Here is a 21,904-nt window from a genome sequence, read left to right on the forward strand (position 1 = left end):
TCCCTCTTCCCGTGTTCGAGCGCGAGTGTCCTCTGAAATATGAAATTTATGTATTACTTGAGCCAACTGATCTTGTACTTCCCGGATTTCTCTTTTGTATTGCGTATTAATTTGATTCTGATTTTGTTTGGATTTCTTAATTTGTTCATACTCTTCCGTGTCAGTGATGGCTACAGGTCTTGTGTCATTCAGATCATCATCTACCTTTGTAGATAAGTTAGTGACCTGATCCGAAAGTTCGGCTACTTTCTCCGATAGTGAACACATTTCCTCAGTGTGTTTTTCTGAACCAAGTTTCAGAGTGTCCATTTGTGTTGAAATCGAATCTACTGTGTCCTTCAAGTTTTCCTGAGTTTCTGCAAGTTGCGTAACCGAATCGGTAGATGCAAGTGAGTCAATTTTAGCCCACAAGGTCTCATGATTTTCATGAACATTGGTTTGCAGTTCTTTTATGGCTGCTTCGTGATTCTGTAATGCATTTTCGTGTCGCGAAAAAATAGGTTGAAAATGCTGACAAATTTGTGTTTTTACGTCATTACAGACTTTTTGACATTTCGATTCAATGTTATGTAACTCTGTAGTTAAATCTTCACGTGTTTGTTCAAGTGTGGTGTCTAACTTTTGAAGATTTTGTTCCATTGTGTCTAACTTTTGAAGATTTTGTTCCACTGTGTCTAACTTTTGAAGCTTTTGCTGTGTTTCTCTGGTGTTGTTCCATTTGTTGCATTAGCTGTAATAACAATGCATTAGTGTCTGGAATCTGCTCCTCTACGCTTTTCGGAGTGCATTTGCACCGGCAACATTCACATTTTGACAAGCAGAAAATGAGTCTTTGACTTATTTGAGAAAACGGTGAGGACGCAAAACCTGAATCTACAGTATTTGCAAAATTGTGTCCTGTCATTTCGGATTCCTGAGGCGAGCTGTTGCCGAGCGATCGATCGATAATGCTTCCCTGTTCACTAACTGTCTCACTGCCTACGCTATTGTTTGCCGCCCGCTCCATTTCCCAATGCACAATTACCAAATTACTAAGTTGAACATTAGTTAATTCATTACTCGGTGGCGCTAACACACTGCTTTCGTCTTCACTGTCATTTCTCAGTTTACTTTGGAGCCTAGTATTACGTTTTTCACACGCCATTATTGTCACAATATTTCACACGATAACACAGAAAAGCACAATTTGAAGAGCAAATATAAGAGAACACATTAACATAGTACTGAAAATAATATCTCGTTAATTGCAAGCGCAGCAGCGAAATACTTGGTACAAATTAACATGCATGCCACAACAACAATGAAAGACTGCAACTACAAAGGAGATTCTCTCTACAATTACGCGCTAGCAATAAACAAAAGCTACACTAGTTACACAAACTACAAGAAAAAATCAGAAGATTCCAGTGAGGTATCCCCTGGCAGGGTCGCCATATGAAACGTCCCCTTTGAACAATTGTACAGGACTGTGCTTAAACTGACACACAATATTTTTAGCGCAACGCAATCTGACTTTCAAAAATCCCTACAAGAGAATGGCCCTTACTAACATTAACCTGTACCTTTCACAAATCACTTACCTCACAAAAATCTTCGTTACTCAAGCTACTGCAATACAGCGAGCACCACTACTGCCAGCTAAATAAAAGATTCAAACTAAGGAAGGCACTAACTACTGATAGGCATAGTTAGCAAATGAAAGATTTTAGTAGAGAACAAACACTGTATTTACCTTAATAGTCATATTATATATAGCAGTTCATGACAGTCTTACAAATTTCAAAACTCCGCCGTCTCTCTCCCCACATCCATCACTGCTGGCGGCTCACCTCCAACTGCGCAACGCTACGCGCTGTTCACATCCAGCTGCCGCTGCCCAACACTACAATGGCAGACAACAATGCAAACTAGCCACAGACTGCACACAGCACAGCCAGTGATTTTCATACAGTAAGAAAACCTAAACAGCCTACTTACAAATGATCTGCTGAACGGAATGAACAGTCTAATGAGTACATAGTATGGATTGAGAGTAAATCGGAGAAAGACGAAGGTAATTAGAAGTAGTAGAAATGAGAACAGCGAGAAACTTAACATCAGGATTGATGGTCACGAAGTCAATGAAATTAAGGAATTCTGCTACCTAGGCAGTAAAATAACCAATGACGGACGGAGCGCGGGGGACATCAAAAGCAGACTCGCTATGGCAAAAAAGCCGTTTCTGGCCAAGAGAAGTCTACTAATATCAAATACCGGCCTTAATCTGAGGAAGAAATTTCTGAGGATGTACGTCTGGAGTACAGCATTGTATGGTAGTGAAACATGGACTGTGGGAAAACCGGAACAGAAGAGAATCGAAGCATTTGAGATGTGGTGCTATAGACGAATGTTGAAAATTAGGTGGACTGATAAGGTAAGGAATGAGGAGGTTCTACGCAGAATCGGAGAGGAAAGGAATATGTGGAAAACACTGATAAGGAGAAGGGACAGGATGATAGGACATTTGCTAAGTCATAAGGGAATGACTTCCATGGTACTAGAGGGAGCTGTAGAGGGATTGGAATACATCAAGCAAATAATTGAGGACGTAGGTTGCAAGTGCTACTCTGAGATGAAGAGGTTAGCACAGGAAAGGAATTCGTGGCGGGCCGCATCAAACCGTCAGTAGACTGATGACAAAAAAAAAGTCTGAAGTTAGTGCTATGTTTACGTCACATCTTGAACCCAAGTCTGTGAAGGAAATACCAACTTTCCTCTATTAAAATCAACTTCACCCTGACTTACAGAACTTTGTTAACTGTGTGAACTGATTTCAAACATACCGGTGACATCGTCATCAGCACAACGATCATCGTCAGCGCAGAAAATGATAAAGACGAGAATGCGCATGGGCAAAGTCGTCTGTCCGCACTCTCCATCCTGTCCATAGGTAAATATATGTTGATGCAAATGAAAGTTCAAAACCCATTTCTCGACGATGTTACTGGGGAGCTCTGGAAGAGGAACCGCAGAGTGGTGTTCCACTAGAGGTAAAACGGTGATAAACAAGCAATGTCCCACGCGCATACAAGTACTAGGTTTCGTGCTGCATGCCTTACCGACATTTTCAGGATATGCCACTGAAGAAATTTTGATAGCCTAATATTTTCAAATTTTCGTACACTTCCAATCTATAGTGCACTGCAGGAGGCTTTTTTGAGCCTGTAAAAGGCCATATACGTGAAATATAAATAATTACTCTACTGCTAATCGATACTGGAACGTACCCCCGGGATTTACCAGATTTTTGCGTAGTTTTCTGACTGCACCGAAAACCACATCACAGGGCTTGCGAAATTCTGTCCTGGGGGCATATTGAGAGGACGCAAAAAATTGACCGACTGACCGGGGTGCAGCAAGCTTCTCTCTGCGACGCAGCTGCGGTAGACAGCCAGCCCCGAGGCTGCGGACACCGCACGCCATTAACTTTTACACTGGAAATATCGACAGATTATGACCACTGACAAGACCTATACTACGCTCGTGGCATAGCACCGAGAAGAGGTGGAGTCACAGAGGCACTACTGCTTTGTGGGCTGAACCGTAGAAGAGTGCAGCCACCTTGCCAAAGAGAAACGTCTCCTCATCCTCTTCTTCTTTCTCAGCTGTACGTCAAGCTCCACTACCGCCCACCTACCAATCTTCTTAACAACGTAGTTCCCACAAGAGGTTTGAGCAGCTTCTGTATTTATGTGGCGGGACAAATTACTGTCCTCACAATTATTTGTTATTAAAGTATAACAAGACACTTTCAAAAACATATCTACTGCCCAAGCCACTGTATGATGCATGGCGGAGGGTACCCTGCCCCAGTATTTGTCATTTCCTTTCCTGTTCCACTCGCAAATATAGCGAGGGAAAAACGACTGTCTTTATGTCTATGGCCCTAATTTCTCGTATCTTATCTTAGTGGTCTTTATGCGCAGTGTATGTTGGCGGCAGTCAGCATCTAATGCTGGTTCTCAAATAGAAAATGTTCTTGTCTAGGATAATCCTCTGTGTCTTTCTGACGCGCGCGCGCGCAGACACACACACACACACACACACACACACACACACACACACACACACACGTAGGTGTGTGTGTGTGTGTGTGTGTGTGTGTGTGTGTGTGTCAGAAAGACAGAGGATTATCCTAGACAAGAGAACCGGCATTTGAAGCTGAATGCAGAATGACTCTATTGCCAAAATACAGTATATTGCTTGACAATTTCTGTGGAGCAGAGAGTATAGAAATTTAATAGAATGAAGTGGTAGATTTATAACGAAATCTCACAACATGGGAAAGCAGGATAACAGACGTAAGTAATGTTCATGTTTGGCACAGGCCAGACAACAAACATAAAGGTCGATATCGGACTCTCAGTAAGGAATATGCTCTCCTCCAGCACTGAGGAACATTTTGCATCTGCTTTTCATGCTCACTACCGAACTGTTGAGAAGTCCAGGTGTAATATTTTGCCGTGTCTCTCTCGAGGCGATTTGCAGTTCTTTCACGGTTAGCGAGTGAGTGTTCGTTGAGAAACGCATTTGCTGAGAGCCTCCCAGGCACGATTTATAGAGTTCAGGTCCGGGGAATACGCAGGCAATTCCATACATTAAATATCTTCACTTTCCAGTGTGTCCGACAACTTAGCGGTCCTGTGTGGGTGGGCAATGACGTCCATAAGCGGAAATTCGTTAGATACCGCACCGCCAAACAGATACACTCGACCCATAATAAGCAATACCGCTATTCTCTAATGGTACCTCGCGCAAAGATATGAGGCGGTGCTCGCTCGTTGTGCATAATGCCTGACCGCAATATAACAGCTAGGCCATAGCGATGACGTTCATGAAGATAATATGACGTTTAACTGACGGCCAGTATCGCTTGCCACAGCGAAGTGAAATTCGCCAGAGAACAAGACTCCGGACCTCGTTGGGCACCCCAGTCAATACGCTCCCTGCAACAACCAACTCTTGACGACGATAGCATAGCTGGTGGTGGTGGTTAGTGTTTAACGTCCCGTCGACAACGAGGTCATTAGAGACGGAATAGCATAGCTCACGTGAGATGTATTTAACAGGCTTCCGAGTATACAAAGCAGCCAGACGTAATCGCCGCGAAGTGATTCTCGCACAGACACATGTACCGGTATCGGTTGCACGTTCTGCAGCAATCTGCCTAGGAGTGAAACGTCTGTTCCTTTCGCCACTAGGGCTAGGTATCTATTCTCTTACTGTGTGGAGATCTGTCTACGACCACCGGGGTGCTTTATCATAGCATTACCATACTGTGGACACATCCAGAACTGTGGCCACACCAGTGACGTTTTGACTGACTTCAAGCCTTCCAGTTGTACGCACGCGATCTTAAACACTCAAATGATGTCTAGTAAACACGTTACCATACGATACGGAATAGCGCACTAAAAGTTTCCACAAAAATCCATTTACACCGTACTGCATAAAATGCCGAGTGCACACAGAGCGTACGCGCAGAGGCTTCGCTACACTTAACACGTCCGACGCTCTTCATTTTCCCTTCCTGTCACTGATCGGGTGTTCGGTATCAATTGTCGGTAGCTCCGTAGAAATTTGCAGTTGCCCTTTAGAAAGTGTCCGATGCCCCTTAGAAACTGTTATGCAGTATAACTAATCCACTGTTTTGATGCCTATGAGTCAACCTCCGGCCATCAGGGCTCGCGTCTAAGCGGGGCTCATGCTAGAAGTGAATTCTGCTCTAGTCGACGAGATTCCAGGCCGATGAGATTCCAGGCCTAAGAGACGACTCGGACAGCTGTGGATACCAATCTTACTTTCGAAAACAGTATGGCCATACAAGCAGGACTAATGTTCTGGGATATCACTTCTTTCCATAGCAGGACCACATTAGTTGTCATCCGTGACACCCTCGCAGCACACAGCACAGCGGTACATTGACGATATTCTATGCCTTTCTGTAAAACGACCTGGGCTTACCTTTCAGCAAGATAATGCCTGCCTACACGCTGTGAGAGTTTCTGCTACTTATCTTCGTGCTTGTGAAAACTTACCTTGATAAGCAAGGTCGCCGGATCTCTTCCCAACTGAGACCTTTTGTATAATTACTGGCAGAGCCCTACAACCAGCTCGGGTTTTTGGCGATGTATAGCCGCAGTGGGATAGGCTTTGGCACGATTACCCTCAGGACGACATCGAATAACTTTATCAATTAGCTTAAAGCCGAATAATTAATTGCATAATGGGTGGAGGTTTTGCTTTTGTGCACAATTCCTACACCGATTAACTCCCTATTCGGATAGTTCCTTCATAGACTCTTTTTTCTTTTTTCAGAGTGCATATTTGTAGTACTAAAGCCACTTTTCTTCATCATTTCCATTCAGATAGCTCGCAGAATTTCCTTCCTGATGAATCTATCTCATCATCTTCTGGTATATTTTAGCGGTGTTCACGAGTTTCTATTTTGATCATGACAGTATCTCTCGTTTCGTATCTTTCCGGGGGTGATTGTTCTACTTTCTCTGCGATTCAGCTTTTTTGATACGACATGTATGCTTTCATTTCCTCCACATTACTTCAACTCTTACACTTTTCCTTCCTCATTCTTTCTGATCTATGCTTTCGAAAGCCGCTTGCTGAATGCACATTTCTATCGTTGAATCTTCCTGTGGAAACATAGTGCATTTATGAGATATCTATTTCTGATGACTTCGTTGTCTATTTGACAATTGCCCTCGTGGGACCCCACGTGTAAACTTACTAACAGGTAGGTAATAATGTAATGATAAGGAAAGAGTGGTTCCTTCAGCAGAAGAAACAGATTCCTTTACAACACTCCCTGACGGAAAAAAATTGTCCCAACTCAAGAAGGAGGTGTGCGAGAAAAACAAAAGTTGCCAGGTGTGTTTCTCCGTCTGAAAGATGACGTCTATCCATATTTGACGCCAGTCGCAGAATAATGGCGCTAGTATAGCGCCACTATGAGGATGCACATTAGGTTTGCTTTAAGTATAAGCTGTAACGGTTGTGAGCGTTAATTACCTTTGAGGCGACAAAGATGCCTATACCACCACCTCACTGAATTTTAACGAGGTCGTGTTATAGGGCTACGAGAAGCTGGTTGTTCCTTCCGCGATATTCCACAGAAAGACTTGCAAGAAATGTAGTCACAGTACATGATTATTGGCAGCAGTGGTCACGGGAAGGTACTGTTGCAAGAAGACCTTGTTCCAGACGGGCTTGTGGCACTAGCGAGAGGGAAGATCTGGCACGTCGTACTGCCCCTGCAGCAGTAATTTGAGTAGCAGTTGGCACCACTGTGACACAACGAACTGTTACAAAAGTTACTCCAAGGACAGCTCCGAGACAGACGTCGTGTAGCGTGCAGTCCACTGACCACAAACTGTTGCCATTTGCGACATCAATCGCGCTAAGCGAAAGCTCGTTGTAGAACAGGGTGGCAACCTGTTGTGTTTTCCGATAAAAACTGGTTCTGCCTCGGTGCCAGTGAAGGGCGTGTTCTGGATCGATGGGTGCCAGCTGAGACCTGCGACAGAGCTGTCTGCGTGCTAGACGCTAGACGCACTGCACCTAGATTTGGACTTGTGATCTGATATCCGGCACCTGTACAACAAAATACATGGGCGTCTGCATGCCTGCGTTCAACATTCTGACCGGTCAGGCCGCTTATTAACGTACCAGCGTCCACATGCATAGCTGAATGATCAGCGAGGCAGAAAGTAATGCGAGGGGTTCGGGTTCGATTTCAGTCCGTGTTGGAGACCTTCTACCCTCGGGGATTGGATGTTGTGTTGTCTTCATTATAATTTAATCCCCATTGACAAGCAAGTCACTGAACTGGCGTCGACTAAAAAGACAAACGCCAGGCGACCGGTGTACCCGACGGGAAGTCCGTGTTTTTACATTTGCATTTAATGTACCAGTATTTTCATTTGTAACGGCTTTTCTCATACTTGCACTAACCTGTGATCTAGCGCCATTAGTCACTTCAGTGTGTTATCTTGATAATGCATTCCCGAAAACTATATTACTCAATAATCCCGTCAGTGTATTTTTAACAAGTACTAAATCATGAAGGTCAGGTAGAAACCAAGGAACAGGAGAGGTCACAGGTGGTGGAAGGAAAAGTTCCCGAGCAAACATCGGATGAGATAAAAACCATACTAGAGCACTTTAAAAACTATAAGGCTCCAGGCGGTAGTGGCATCAATGCGGAATTGTTTCAGCACGGGAGTGAGAAAGGGGGGGGGGGAGGGAGGAAGCGCTGGTAAAAGATCTGGGCAGCCTATGAGAGAAATATGGTCAGCTGAGGAGACAGGAAAAAGGCAAATGTATGCCGGATTTTAAAAGGGGATGTCGCTGGTGGGGATAGGACACAAATTTCGCACCATTCTAACTAGAGTGTGGATTTATACCGGATCACTCAAGTCACCGATCACATCTTCATGACAAAACAAATTAGGGACACGTTATATAAATTCGATGAGGACCTAGGGATAATCACTGACTTTCGGCAGGCGTATGACAGTACTAAGCGGCCATGCCTCTAGAACACAGGTTGGTTGGTTGGTTGGTTGGTTGGTTGGTTGGTTTGGGGAAGGAGACCAGACAGCGTGGTCATCAATCTCATCGGATTAGGGAAGGATTGGGAAGGAAGTTGGCCGTGCCCTTTCAGAGGAACCATCTCGGCATTTGCCTGGAGTGATTTAGGGAAATCACGGAAAACCTAAATCAGGATGGCCGGACGCGGGATTGAACCGTCGTCCTCCCGAATGCGAGTCCAGTGTCTAACCACTGCGCCACCCCGCTCGGTTCTCTAGAACCAAGTGCCGGAGTTCAGCATACCAATGAAATACATTATTTTAATTGCAGATTGTTACAACGGATTTAACAGGCAAGTACGCTTTGCAAATCAATTGTCGGTGCCGTTCAAACTTAAGAATGGGCTGCGGCTGGGGTGTCCTCTTGCCACTTGTTCTGTTCAACATTGCGCTGGGAAACGTTAAACGTGCTATAGGCAGCAATCGTATGATGGAGCTGGTTGGAGGAGAGACGATCATAGCATTTTCTGATAATGTGGTAACTGAGAACGAAACTCTGATTGAGATGATGGAAGATACATCTCAACTTATGATAAAAGCGAGCAAACTATGGTTACTGGTCAAAGATGAGAAAACATAATATATGGTCTCTGGTAATCCATCGAGGACAGTGGCACAGCACCGGATATGAAATACCTGAATAATGATTGTTAAAAGCAACATCTGTATTGTAAGCCAACGTCGTTTTTTCAAAACATCCTAGCAGTTTCGAAGCCAAAAAGCGCCTTCCTCATGCCTCTGCATATGGAAACACAAGTAGCGTGACAGAAGACTATGAGAATACAGACAACTAAAATAATAGTTTCATACTAGAAAGAGGATAAATCACGTCACAAAATTACGTAACATACACTGGTGAAGTAATGTACTTCGAGGGGAATTCAATCGTACGGCAAATTACAAGTGCAAAGCAGTTAAGTTATACATCCCTAACCGGAACACTTACAAATATGGGATGTACCAACAATAAAAACCGAATGTAAATAATGTAGTATAAATCCACAAAGAAAATAGTAGTTTGAAGGATATGGCTTCAAACAATAGCTTCCGTCCTGAGATTATAGACAGAATCCTTAAGAAGGCTGTTAGGATGGATTCTAATTTGCTGCGGAAGATTACCCGTTCACGGAGTGGACGTAACATTAAAGTATACTCGATCATGCGGTATAAAGGTCTCAACCCTGGTAAGATCACACAGGACATCCGTAAAATTAAGACGAATGTTGGAGTTACAAGTAGGTACACACTTTGTAATGTACTGATCCATACTAGTGAACTTTGACTAAATTTTCATGTCGTGAATATGTAAAATAAAATGCAGTGCCTGTCATATATGCTGGTCAGACAGGCAGGCCATTCAGAGAGCCGCTCCGCGAACACACGACGCTACATACCATTCAACACTCCACGTTTAAAGAACACTTCAGAAAGGCCTAATATGGTGTGGTTAGAATAGAGGACAATTTGGAAATACTTTACATCGTAGATAAAGGATGGACTTTGAGTATCATGGAGGATTTAGAATTATATATTCATGTAGAAAAGCATCACTCAACTCTCATTAATGAACAAACTCCTTTTCTTGGGACTTTTCGTGATCTCTTAAAATTAGCCGCTGTAAGGTTTTAGGATTTCGTGTCATTATATAGGCAAGCCTCCATATATTAGATGACGAGAATTTGACTCTGGTATTTAACTATCTGGTTGTGTTTTGGTTTTGCTTCTAGATGCGATTTTGGTGTTGTTCAGTTTGAATTGCTTGTTTTTGGCTGTATGCTTGGCAGTATAACCTGCATAATTAGAGGTGATAATGACCTATCCATATAGGTTGTTGAGAAGCATGGTTTCTTCTGCAACAGTTTGCACTTGATAATAATGGGCTTGCCTCAAAGTCCGTTCGAGTTTTAGTTGTCGTCTGACCACTGTTGGGTTGTTACTGCAACGTAAGTAACCCATGTCCATGTGGTTTCTTTGCAACATTTTCAGAGTTGTGACTGGATTGTGTGGCTTGTCGCCATAAAGATACGGAATTAATTGATGTTGGCCCAGCTGCACACGACTTTGTTGGGTGTACATGCTGGTGAACATGTTTTATAAGTTGTACTGGTTCCATTTGTAGCGTACGAGTATTTTGGTGTGATTGCGTGTTGTACAATTTCAGCCAGATTACCATAAAACTAGTTACTTATTATCAATGTAACATGAGGTTTCATTTAAACACTGCTTTTCCCGGCTAATGATCGTTATTTTGTGAAAGAAATCTCCACCTGGGAACGTGTAGCAATGTTGTCTGTCAAGCAGTGAAAATGGCACTAACTTGCAGATCGTTATCGAATTTAACGCTACTGTTACTCAAGGTGGGAGCAATTTTCTTTAAGGAAAATGAACAGTTTGTCACACAATACTACACGCACACAACACTTATGTATTTTACCTGTCAAAATATTTCATAAAAATTGTTACGAAATAACCAGGCTTCATACATCAGCAGATAAGAATTTCTATCACGTATTATTCTATTTTCACTATATTTAAGGGTTATTCGCAATCTAAGTCGAATTTACTTCCTCAAGGTGGGTTCTGGGCCACCAATATACAATTATTATTGCAATTATGACAAACAACATTTATGTCCGTATAGAAAATCTATTTAAAACTGCTGCTACAATATTTCACTAAGGTGGCGACTAGCGTAAGACAATCACTTAACGATTCTGCTTCATGCACTGTTTTACTACTAACAAATAATATATATTAAACCTTTCTGCACCTTCACTATATGCATTAACATTTGAAAAGTTTTCTCAATGTTAATCGCTTGTTATTCAGCATTAACCAATAAACTGCGCTAATGAGTGCGCTCCTTTGTAGCTGGGCAGAAAACTTAACATTTGTATAGGACGAGAATTACAATAAAATAAAGCTTTAAACAAATAAAATTCATTCAATGACACTGAAACTCTATTTTTCAAATATTAATTAGCAACATAATAAAGTTTTTAGAGACCTCAGTGTTACATCAGTCACGTCCGATCAGTATAACAGTTCGAACAAGATGAGGGACTATTCTAGAAGAATCACAGATGCCAAAAGATGAAGATTTTCATTATCATTTTCCATGAGTATTGTCTGAGATATGATTTTCGTCAAAAATTAAATTATGTTACTAACAATAATTGTTTATTATTATTTTAGTATCGATGAAGCTTTTTTTTTATTAATATCAAGATTGTTCGCTCAAATTCCACACACAGTGCTGTTGTGAGTATTGTTCTGAATAAAATATAGTCCTGGATATTACACATATGAAGACTCTGTTGGTATTTGTCATTGCGGTTCGCATGCTGACGGCACGTCACATTTTGTGAGTACATATGCCGTGATTGTCTTTATTTGTGATTAATGTTTCTCCTGTAGGGTTTCAGTATGTTCTTCATGGTTAAGTGTCCAAATTGGTGTGAGGTTTTGCGTGATTATAACAAACCATGACTGCTTTACAATGAGTTACATGCTTTAACCATCTAACGTACACTGCATGAAGCCCACCATTTTAATCTGTAGGTTATGTAGAAGGGTCTCGGTTCCCGTATAGTTACTTTAGTGGAGGCTGATCTAGGTCCATGTAAGTGCCATTGCCTGCCGCGCGAATTTAGACGCCATGTCACGGTCTGCGCGACCCCTCCTGCTGGAGGAGCCCTCTCTTGGGGATGAGTGTGTGTTGTTCTTAGCAAAAGTTAGTTTAAGTTAGTTTAAATACTGTGTACGTCTAGGGACCGATCACGCTGACGTCCCTTAGGAATTCAGACACATTTGACCTTTTTTGCCGCTACCTGTTCCTGCTTTGAAAGGGTACCGAGCTGATGGGATCCGCCACCCCTTATTATTGATCGTCGGAAGTGTTGCATATATTTCTTTGTAATATGAGCAGTGGTCTCCCTGGGTTTCATTATTTCACTCAAGAGGTGGCCGCTTGTAGTAGCCGTGCATTAGTAATGATCGAACAACTAAAGGAATCACTTCATTTCATGCAAGACTACTGAGTATAACTATTCAACGAATGCATTCACTCCGGGAAAATACCAGAGCAATGGAGGTCATCATTAACCAAGGTGATCTTCAAAGGGAAAGGAGACGCCTGCGACCCTGACTCATACCGAGGTACAGCACTCTAAAATACCTCCTTCAATATATTTATGAAAATCTTAACAGACTCACAAAAATTACAGATCCACAAATATAAGAGAATGAATTCGACTTCCGAAAAGGAAGCACACTACATGCCGCAAGCTACCTATTGGAGCGAGCACAAGATACATTCGGACATCGAAGAAAGAAGTACTTTCTAGTCTTCGTGGATTACCGCAGCGCCTTTGATCTCATCGACAGAGCGACGCTAGTCCAAAATCTCAGTCATCTGATAGGACCCACACACCCGATGGCAATCCAAGGGGTCCTCAACAGGCTTGGATTTTGAGCGGAAAGAAATGGATTGCAGATAAACCACAGCAAAACCAAACACATGACTTTTAGGAAAGGAGGGAAATATACACCCAGAAATGCAGTAACCCTACACAATAAACATTAAAGGTAGTGCCAAAATTCAAGTATCTTGGAGTCACGCTGCAAAACCACTTTGTCATCCTTCAGTAACCATGTCAAAGAAAGACATCTACCACATCCAACGGCCTCAACAAATATCCCAGGATACAGCAATGTTACTGTTCAAGACAGCCATTTCCCCATTCCCCCAGCTACCCATGGGATCAGCATCATACGGGAAAAAAAAATCACCCTAAGCGACCTGATAACAATATAAACAGTCAAAGCTCGCTACGTGAAAAAGATTCTATGCGTCGGGAAGTCAGCACCCTCTAGGCTAACATATGTATTAACCAAGGCAAGCTACTTCGTCGAGGACATCAAAATACAGTAATGGCTGCCAAATGCCAAGGCCTTCAAGAAAGCACGTCAGACCCTCGCCGAGAAGTGCTGAGCCTTCTGGCCCGCTTTGTACTCCGCAGACGCTATAATGACGGACGAAAGTAAACAAGCAAACTACAAGCTACGACACGTAGTAACACGTTGCGCCACGCATGGATGTCACCATAGACCCTGCCAAAAGAAGAGATTTCACCAGCCGAACGAATACTGTGTTTATGATTTGTGTAAGACACATAGTCAGATATACCACGCACAAAACTGCAAAACGAGGAGAACCCCGATTATAAAACTGGCTCTGGAATAAGTATTCATTTGTAATTTGTAATTTCTCTTTGCACATCGTGCGCTTTTCAATTTATAATAATGTTAGAAATGATCCACGTCAAATTCTTTGTTTTGCTAACTTTCAACGTTCGCTCGTGTAAAAGTGGTTGATTATTGGGATTTCTCTTACAAATAGTACTACTTTGCACTATTTAGCCATAAGCCTATGGCTGTCATTTCTACTATATTTTATAGCTGTTCCAATGGTGGTGATTAGTATGTTTTTGCTTGCAGAGTCGTAGATAATGTATGTGGCACATATCGCCGATTGTTTTGTAGGACTGAACTAAGTCATGGTCCATAGTGCCGGCCGATTATTCTCGGACGCTTCTGGCTTGGTGGTAGGACTGTTTGTGTATCACAAACTATCGTGTGTTGGGTAGTCCCTCACACCTGGCGGTGTCACTTTACCTGACGCACGTACGACTGTGTTATTGCAAAAAAAATATTCAAATGTGTGTGAAGTGTTAAGGGACCAAACTGCTGAGGTCTTCTGTTGCTAAGATTACACACTACTTAACCTAACTTAAACTATCTTACGCTAACACACCCATGCTCGAGGGAGGATTCTAACCCCTGACGGGCCAGCCGCACGGACCGTAGCAAGACCCCCTTGACCGCGCGGCTGGGTTATTGCTTCGGGGTATTATTTGTATGCCATTGGTTTCTTTCAGGTATTCAAATGTTTCATCATTCTGTGTTTTTAAATACTTACATAAGTTTCGTATGACTTGCCGTTCCCGGTGTGAATAAGTATTTATTTTTTAGAGTTTTCTAAAGTTTTTATGTTTTTAGGGTTTCTGTGTCGCTTGTCTAAATATGTTCAGTTTGGTGGTTAACATGAGCACGGCTGTTATGATTAATTCCAAGTGGCTACTGAGGTCATTTATTGTTTGTGTTGGGTGCATTATTCTCTCGTGGGTGGGATTGGAATGGCTTTTCGGACCTTTTAGTCTGGATGTTAGCGACCACTTTCTGTTTTTAATGTCGCTGAGCGTGTCCTTTGTTTGCCCTTTTCCTGCTTTGTGTGTGTCTCTGCAGTGTCGGTTGTGACACAGTAGCGGGTGATGTGCTATATGATGAATGACTTGGACTGCCACTTTAATTTTTGTTTTAAATGTGTGTTAAGTGTGGTTCATTAGGAACTGGGAGTGGCTTCAGTGTTGCTCTTCTCCGTACGAAGTGCCTTTTGGGCGCACAATTTGACTTTAGACTAGTGTTCCGTTATCACAGAGAAGTTTAGGTGTACAGAGTTTTAAGATATGAATTACGCTTTTCGCGTAATTTTACTTCACGTAGATTGCGATTTGTTACGGGACAGGTGGTACGGTACTTTGCTGAGTTAACGTTGTGCGCCGGTGTGTGTAAGTTATTGCCTGGGTTCCCTTTCTTACGGAACCTTTGGAGTTCATTGTGTTGCTACTGTATGTTAATATGTGCATGTACTTCGTTTTATTCTGCTGGATTTTCATATGGGCTTTTCCAAGTCCATGGTCTTGTATTTGTATGTTACAAATTTGTGGCTACTGGTTTTAATGATTCACTTCTACTAGGTTACTTTAAAGGCTGTTGGCGCATATAAACAGAGAGTTTTTCAAATAAGTTGTTCTTCGGCAATAATTCGGCGACACGTATCATGTATCTTGTTTTGAACCTTGTAGATACATATTGACGGTGAATGTTACTAATGTGAGCAACGTGGTTTAAAGTCCGGTAAACTTCCTGGAATTAGTAGAAACATTGGTGAAATTTTTCGTTCTGTCTTTGGAGATATTGCATCTAGAATGTTTCACTGGCACACGTCACACATTTGCTATGCTAGTGTCGTGGACCTTAGGGATGTAACTGGTTTGCTATAGAGTAGTATCAATGGACCATGTGACTGTTTGTTTACTAGGATGTAGACCGTGTTTTTCATTGTTATCGTATTAAGGGTCATTAGAATACATGTTACTATTTTGGTGGGTTTGCATTATCCAATGAAAGCTTGTTCATTAGGTTTGTGTAACATTTGTTCACTCCAGCCCTTTGGTATTGTGTTATTAGTTTTTTTCGTTTAATATTATTGGTATATCCCCAAGTCGTAGGTGTTCCGATTAGGGATATGTGAATTCCATTGTTTTGCTGGCGTAATTGGTTGTACACGTGAATTCCCCTCTGGTACATTAGCCCGCTAGTGTATGTTATTGTTGTACTAAGCAATTAATTTTTGGTTTTGTATGAGTAAGAACAGTATATTTTTATTATGTAATTTTATGATGTCATTTATCCTCTTTTTAGCCACTATGATTTTTGTTATGAGCTTCCAGTATGCTGGAGTAGCTTGGGTGAGAAACTTCTGTTAATCCGTAGAACGAGAAACGAGTCCAAGTTTCAAATTTTTACTTTTTATTCATTTGATGACTATTGCTTCTTTTGGACATCCTCTGAGATGCCATTTTCGACTATTTATGATTATTTGAAAATGGGTCTGTCCCCGAAACCAGTAATTCGAATGAATTTGCAACTTAGACCAATTTTTCATTCTACTTTTTGTGGTCTTTCCTCTCATAGTATTGTATCATACTATGTGTGTTTCCATACCCAGAGACCTGAAGATGATACTTTTTGGCATCGAAACTAGTAGCATGTTTTGAATAAACGGCGTTGGATTATAATAAAGCTGTGGTTTTAATTTTCATTATTCAAAGTATATGGTAGTCCTCACCGACAGAGTGATATGAACGCTATCACTATGCACGGTCACAATTTTGCAGGAGTCGAAACAATGATGTGTCGGCGGTTTAAGAAAGCTGGTTGCAAGAAGAAGGCGACTGTAGGCTGGACATGTTTCCCAAGCAGAGCGTACTCTCCCTAACGAAGTGCAAGTACGTCAGCCAACTGTTAGACGTCCAAGTAGTCGTTTGCGAACGAGGTGGAAAGACAGAACTTTAGTGACGCTAGAAGAAGCAGACACGACAGCCAACATCGAGGGTGCCCAAGATAGAAGTAAGTGGGCATACTTGGGTAATAAATTTTTGTGACGCTGCAATTCTGTTTAGTCATGATTCGTGGATTGGATGTGTCGATCACTTCGTTATGTGTGATATTTGTGTGTTCGTATATTTTTTTTCTTCTACCGTGGGCCTACATGGTCTTTTTATGTGCATTAATTGATAATGGTTCAATGAATTACATTAAATCTGCGACTTCATCTTAAATACTGGTAAAAATCTATATTCTTACCTACTCTTTTATTACACAAACAGCAATGATTGTTTTCAGGAGCAGGCTTCCATGAGCAGCAATCAGTTCACGTTTGCATATAATTTATGTTACTCGTAATTAGTGCGCGCGATACTGTAAGGTTGAGAAATATAAGACTCCACTTATGTAAGATTCTACGTACAGAACAGTGGGACTGTGGACATTTTTGTCGACATATAATATCATGATAGCACTTCACATTTAATTAACTATTTATATTTTTGCCGTATGAGGCTCACTTTCAGTTTACGCAGATGTATTTATTGGAACACACTTGACCTTCATACAACAACGATGAACTCTACCTTCAGGAGGAAATAGTGTACATGACATATGCAAGACTTTAAACTTCACAGTCATAAGAACAGCAGTATTGATACTCTAGGTCCTTTGAGCCTGGCGTACACAATTTCGCAGCTGGCATTTCCTATGCGCGCCATTTAAATGGAGGCGTGATACAACGAATGAAGCCCTTACAAGCGGTGCGGTGTTGACGCAACAATGTATCTGTTAACTTTTCTGGGTCATTTGTTTTGATACAGCCCACCAGAAACTCCTCTTCTGTTCCAATCCTTTCGTCTCAGAGTATCACATACAACTTACATCCACAATTATTTGCTGGATATATTCCAGTCTCTGTCTTGCCCTATAGTTTTCCCCTCTATCGCTCCCTCTAATACCACAGAAGCTATTCCCTGATGTATTAACAGGTGTCCTATCATTCAGTCCCTTCTTCTTGTCAATGTCTTTTATATATCTGTTTGCTCGCCGATTCTGCGGAGCAGCGCTTCATTCCTCATCACTACTTAATTTTCAACATTCTTCTGTAGCACGAAATCTGAAATGCTCCGATTCTCTTCTCTTTCGGTTTTCATACTGTTCATATGCAGCTCGTGGTCTTGCCGTAGCGTTCTCGCTTCCCGCGCACGGGGTCCCGGGTTCGATTTCCGGAGGGGTTAGGAATTTTTCCTGCCTCGAGATGACTGGGTGGTGTTGTGTCGTCTTCATCATCATCATTCATCCCCATTATAGTCGGAGGAAGGCAATGGCAAACCAGTTCCGCTAGGACCTTGGCTAGTACAGCGGTGCGGGTCTCACCCATCGTCCCCTAGGCTCCTCGGATTATGGGACTTCATCATCATCACAGTTCATCTTTCACTACCATACAACTCTGTGCCTGTAACATACCTTCGCGGAAATCTCGCCCTCAAATTAGGTCCTATATCTTTATCAGTAATTTATATACATAATCTGTTAAGGTGCTTGTGTTATAATTCTCGCACTTGCCGGCCCTTGTAACTTTCAGAGTGGTGTTGATGATGTTTCCCGAAAGTCTGATGGTATATCGCCAGTCTCATGCATTCTGAACACCAACGTGAATAGTCATTTTGTTACCATTTGCCATATTGACCTCAGAAATTCTGATGGAGCACTATCCCTTCTGCCTTATTTTATCGTAAGTCTTCCAAAGCTCTTTTAAATCCTGATTCTACTGAACGCGCTCTCTCGCTTCCTTATCTAATCATATTTCTTCTTCTGTCACTTCATTAGGTATGTCTGTTAACTATTACAAGGATTTGTGGGGTCGGGCCGTGAACCCTGCTAGAAGATCAGGATGAAGCACAGTTAATCTGCAGTGCTGGTGGTAGCAGGAGGTGGTCATTCAGAAAAACGTCCCAGATTAAGGAAGTATTTTATTCATAACAGTTACGGAATCAAAGTTGGATCGGGCACCAGTGGCTTTTTGTGGCGCAGTCCGCCATGGTATCAGAAGCATGCCGGTGTCAACAGATGCCCTCCACGAAAGCGGTGCATGGCAACATTGAAAAAGGGCATCGTGCTGTAGTCAGCATAGCAGATGACGATAGAAATGGTACACTCAGGGCGTTGGACAGAAAAATGTAGTACCGCTCAGGGCAGTGGGCCGTGGCTACTTAGCTCGACAGCGAGATGGCGGTGGCTAGGTGACGTGCGAACACGTGGTCGTCAGCAGAAGGTAGACACGAAGTGGGTGACTCGTTGGTGCGAAGGCGCCAAGTTGACTCTGTACAGTGCAGGCAGAGCCTCTTGACTGAAAGGTCTGTCGGTGACGGCTGGCTGTTTCATCTCGGATGGCATACAGTCTTCTTCTCAGTGTTATCGGCTGCTGTCGACTGCGTCACTGGGCATACTGTGCGCAGTAGAACACTACTGATCACTGAGAGTCTAAATAAGGTGCTATGCACTCTAAGAGAAAAGAAACGACTCACCGTGAAGGAATTATCCAAATGGGACGGAAATATGTAGTTGTGAAGGACCTGTACAGACGAACAAATGGTAACAATTTCAGAAAAAACTGTATGGTCCATTCAAGAGAGAAAGTCAATAATGCGTTTGTCCACCTCTGCCCATATCAAAGCAGTTATTCGCCTTGGCATAGTTTCATAGAATTGTGGGACATCTTCCTCAAGGATATGGTGCCAAATTCTGTCCATGTGACACATTAGATCTTCAAATCCCCGAGGTGGTTGGAGGTCCCAGCCCACGACACTACGAACGTTCTCTATTGGTCAGAGAGCCGGCATCCCTGATGGACAAGGTAGGGTTCGGCAAGCACGAAAACAAGTAGCAGAAACTCTCACTGTGTGGAAGCGGCCATTACCTTGCTGATGTGTAAGTCCATCATGACTTAACATGAGGGTCAACACAATGGGACACAGGAAACTGTCGACGTACCGATGTGCAGTAAAGGTGCCGCAGGTGACAACCTATGAATAGAAATGGCACCCCAGACCATCTCTTCTGGTTGTCGGACGGTATGGTGGGCGACAGGTGGGTTGGTATCCAACAGCTCTCTGTGTCGTCTCCAGACAAGTGTTCGGTCTGGAATCTCAATGGAGAGAATTCTCTACAGTTAGGAGTCCCCTTATGAACTGAAAACCGATGACCAACAATACCACACACCAAGCGGGTGACTCGTTGGTGCGAAGGCGCCAAAGTTGACTCAGTACAGTGCAGGCAGAGCCTCTTGACTGGAAGGTCTGTTGGCGGTGGCTGGCTGTTTTATCTCAGATGACACACAGTCTTCTTCTCATTGTTATCGGCTGCTGTCGACTGCATCACTGGGCGTACTGTGCGCGGTAGAACACTACTGATCACACACAGCAGTGAATACCAGCGTAAGGGTCATCCTCCATATGGCCCAATAACGAGGAGTGATCGTAAGGCGTGCCATTTGTTTTCATAGCACGGCCCCTTTGGTTGTCATCGCCGACGCCCTTAAAGCATAGCGATACAACGACAGTATCCTATGATCCGTTTCGTTGCTCTTAAGGGTAAGCCAAACTGGGCTCATATTTCAGCAAGATAATGACCGCCCGCACAAGGCGAGAGTTTCTGCTACTCGTCTTCGGGCTTGACTAGCTCTACTTTGGCGAGCAACCTCGCCGGATCTCTCCGCAATTGAGAACGTTTGGAGCATTATGGGCAAAGCCCTTCAACCAGCTCGGAATTGGATCCTCCGATCTTCCTGTTACCAGGCACGCAGTTTACCGCTAGACCAGTAGGCCCGACATTTTATCTAATAAGTCACATCAGTTTAATGTTATTTGTATACAACAAACTCAAAGACCACGAGTACACTGGCTGCAAAGTGTGGCAGTGAACATACAGCAGATATCAAGGTGTCAGAACGAAGATGTAGAGCTGAAGCGGATAAAATTTGAATACGTGTCTGATGAGCCTTAGTGTCCCTTTAGATAATGAAGGGTGGTAAAGATCCATCGTGGATCAATGGTATTAGAGATATGCTACAAAGGCAAAGAGACTTTTATCACACATTTAAACGAAGTCAAAAGCTGAAATAATACGAAAAGAGCCTAGAGATAGCAACGAGAGAGGCGTTTAGTGAATTCGAAATCAAAATTTTACTTGCGGATCTGGCCACAAAAATACCAAACACGACTTGTATGGTTCTCTTCAGGCAATCACCTCAGCAGTGGTCTATACATAATACATAATTCTTATTATGCTGTCGTATGGTTTTCTTACGTACGGGTTGCTTGTTTTTAAGCGTTTCAACACAGTCTGTTGAAATATTATAAGAAGGGAAGTATAACAATGAGCTGATTAATATCTTAGTAACAATCTTTTGAAAATGTGTGATGTGAATGACGACAAACATAAAGAAACGCCATGTCGCATGTAACAAACCAAACCAAAGTAGATATTTACCATTTGGCTTGTCAGAGAAAGTATGTAGATCAGTGTCTTAATGTTAACGAACCACGTACCCACATTAGCCATCGTTAGAATTTGGGATGAGCGACAAGATCTATTGTAGATGAAAGTTCACAAAATGTAAGGTGTGAGCAGAAACTGTTTTATAACTAACTCTATGTGTCTGTTGACAGAAAGAAACTTGGCGATTATGCATGTTCGGGGTGATCGTCAGCTAGCTTAACGATTGTAAACTAAGAGCAACACTTCTCACAAAAACGCTGCTACCTCCAGGACTGGTTTTGGGAATTTTGGAAATCAGGAACAACACCGTTAGCGGGAGATTCAAAACATGAAGACATAATGGACGATGCGATCCGTGTTTGTAGGAAACAGATTAATTCTCAACGGAAGGAAACATAGATGGAAGATGATGTGTATTTCTTTATCAAGTGTCATCCAGATCGCCAGCCGGGGCGGCCGAGCGGTTCTAGGCGCTTCAGTTTGGAACCGCGCCATCGCTACGGCCGCAGGTTCGAATCCTACCTCGG

This window comes from Schistocerca serialis, chromosome 9, assembly GCF_023864345.2.
Source record: "Schistocerca serialis cubense isolate TAMUIC-IGC-003099 chromosome 9, iqSchSeri2.2, whole genome shotgun sequence".
Classification (NCBI taxonomy): domain Eukaryota; kingdom Metazoa; phylum Arthropoda; class Insecta; order Orthoptera; family Acrididae; genus Schistocerca; species Schistocerca serialis.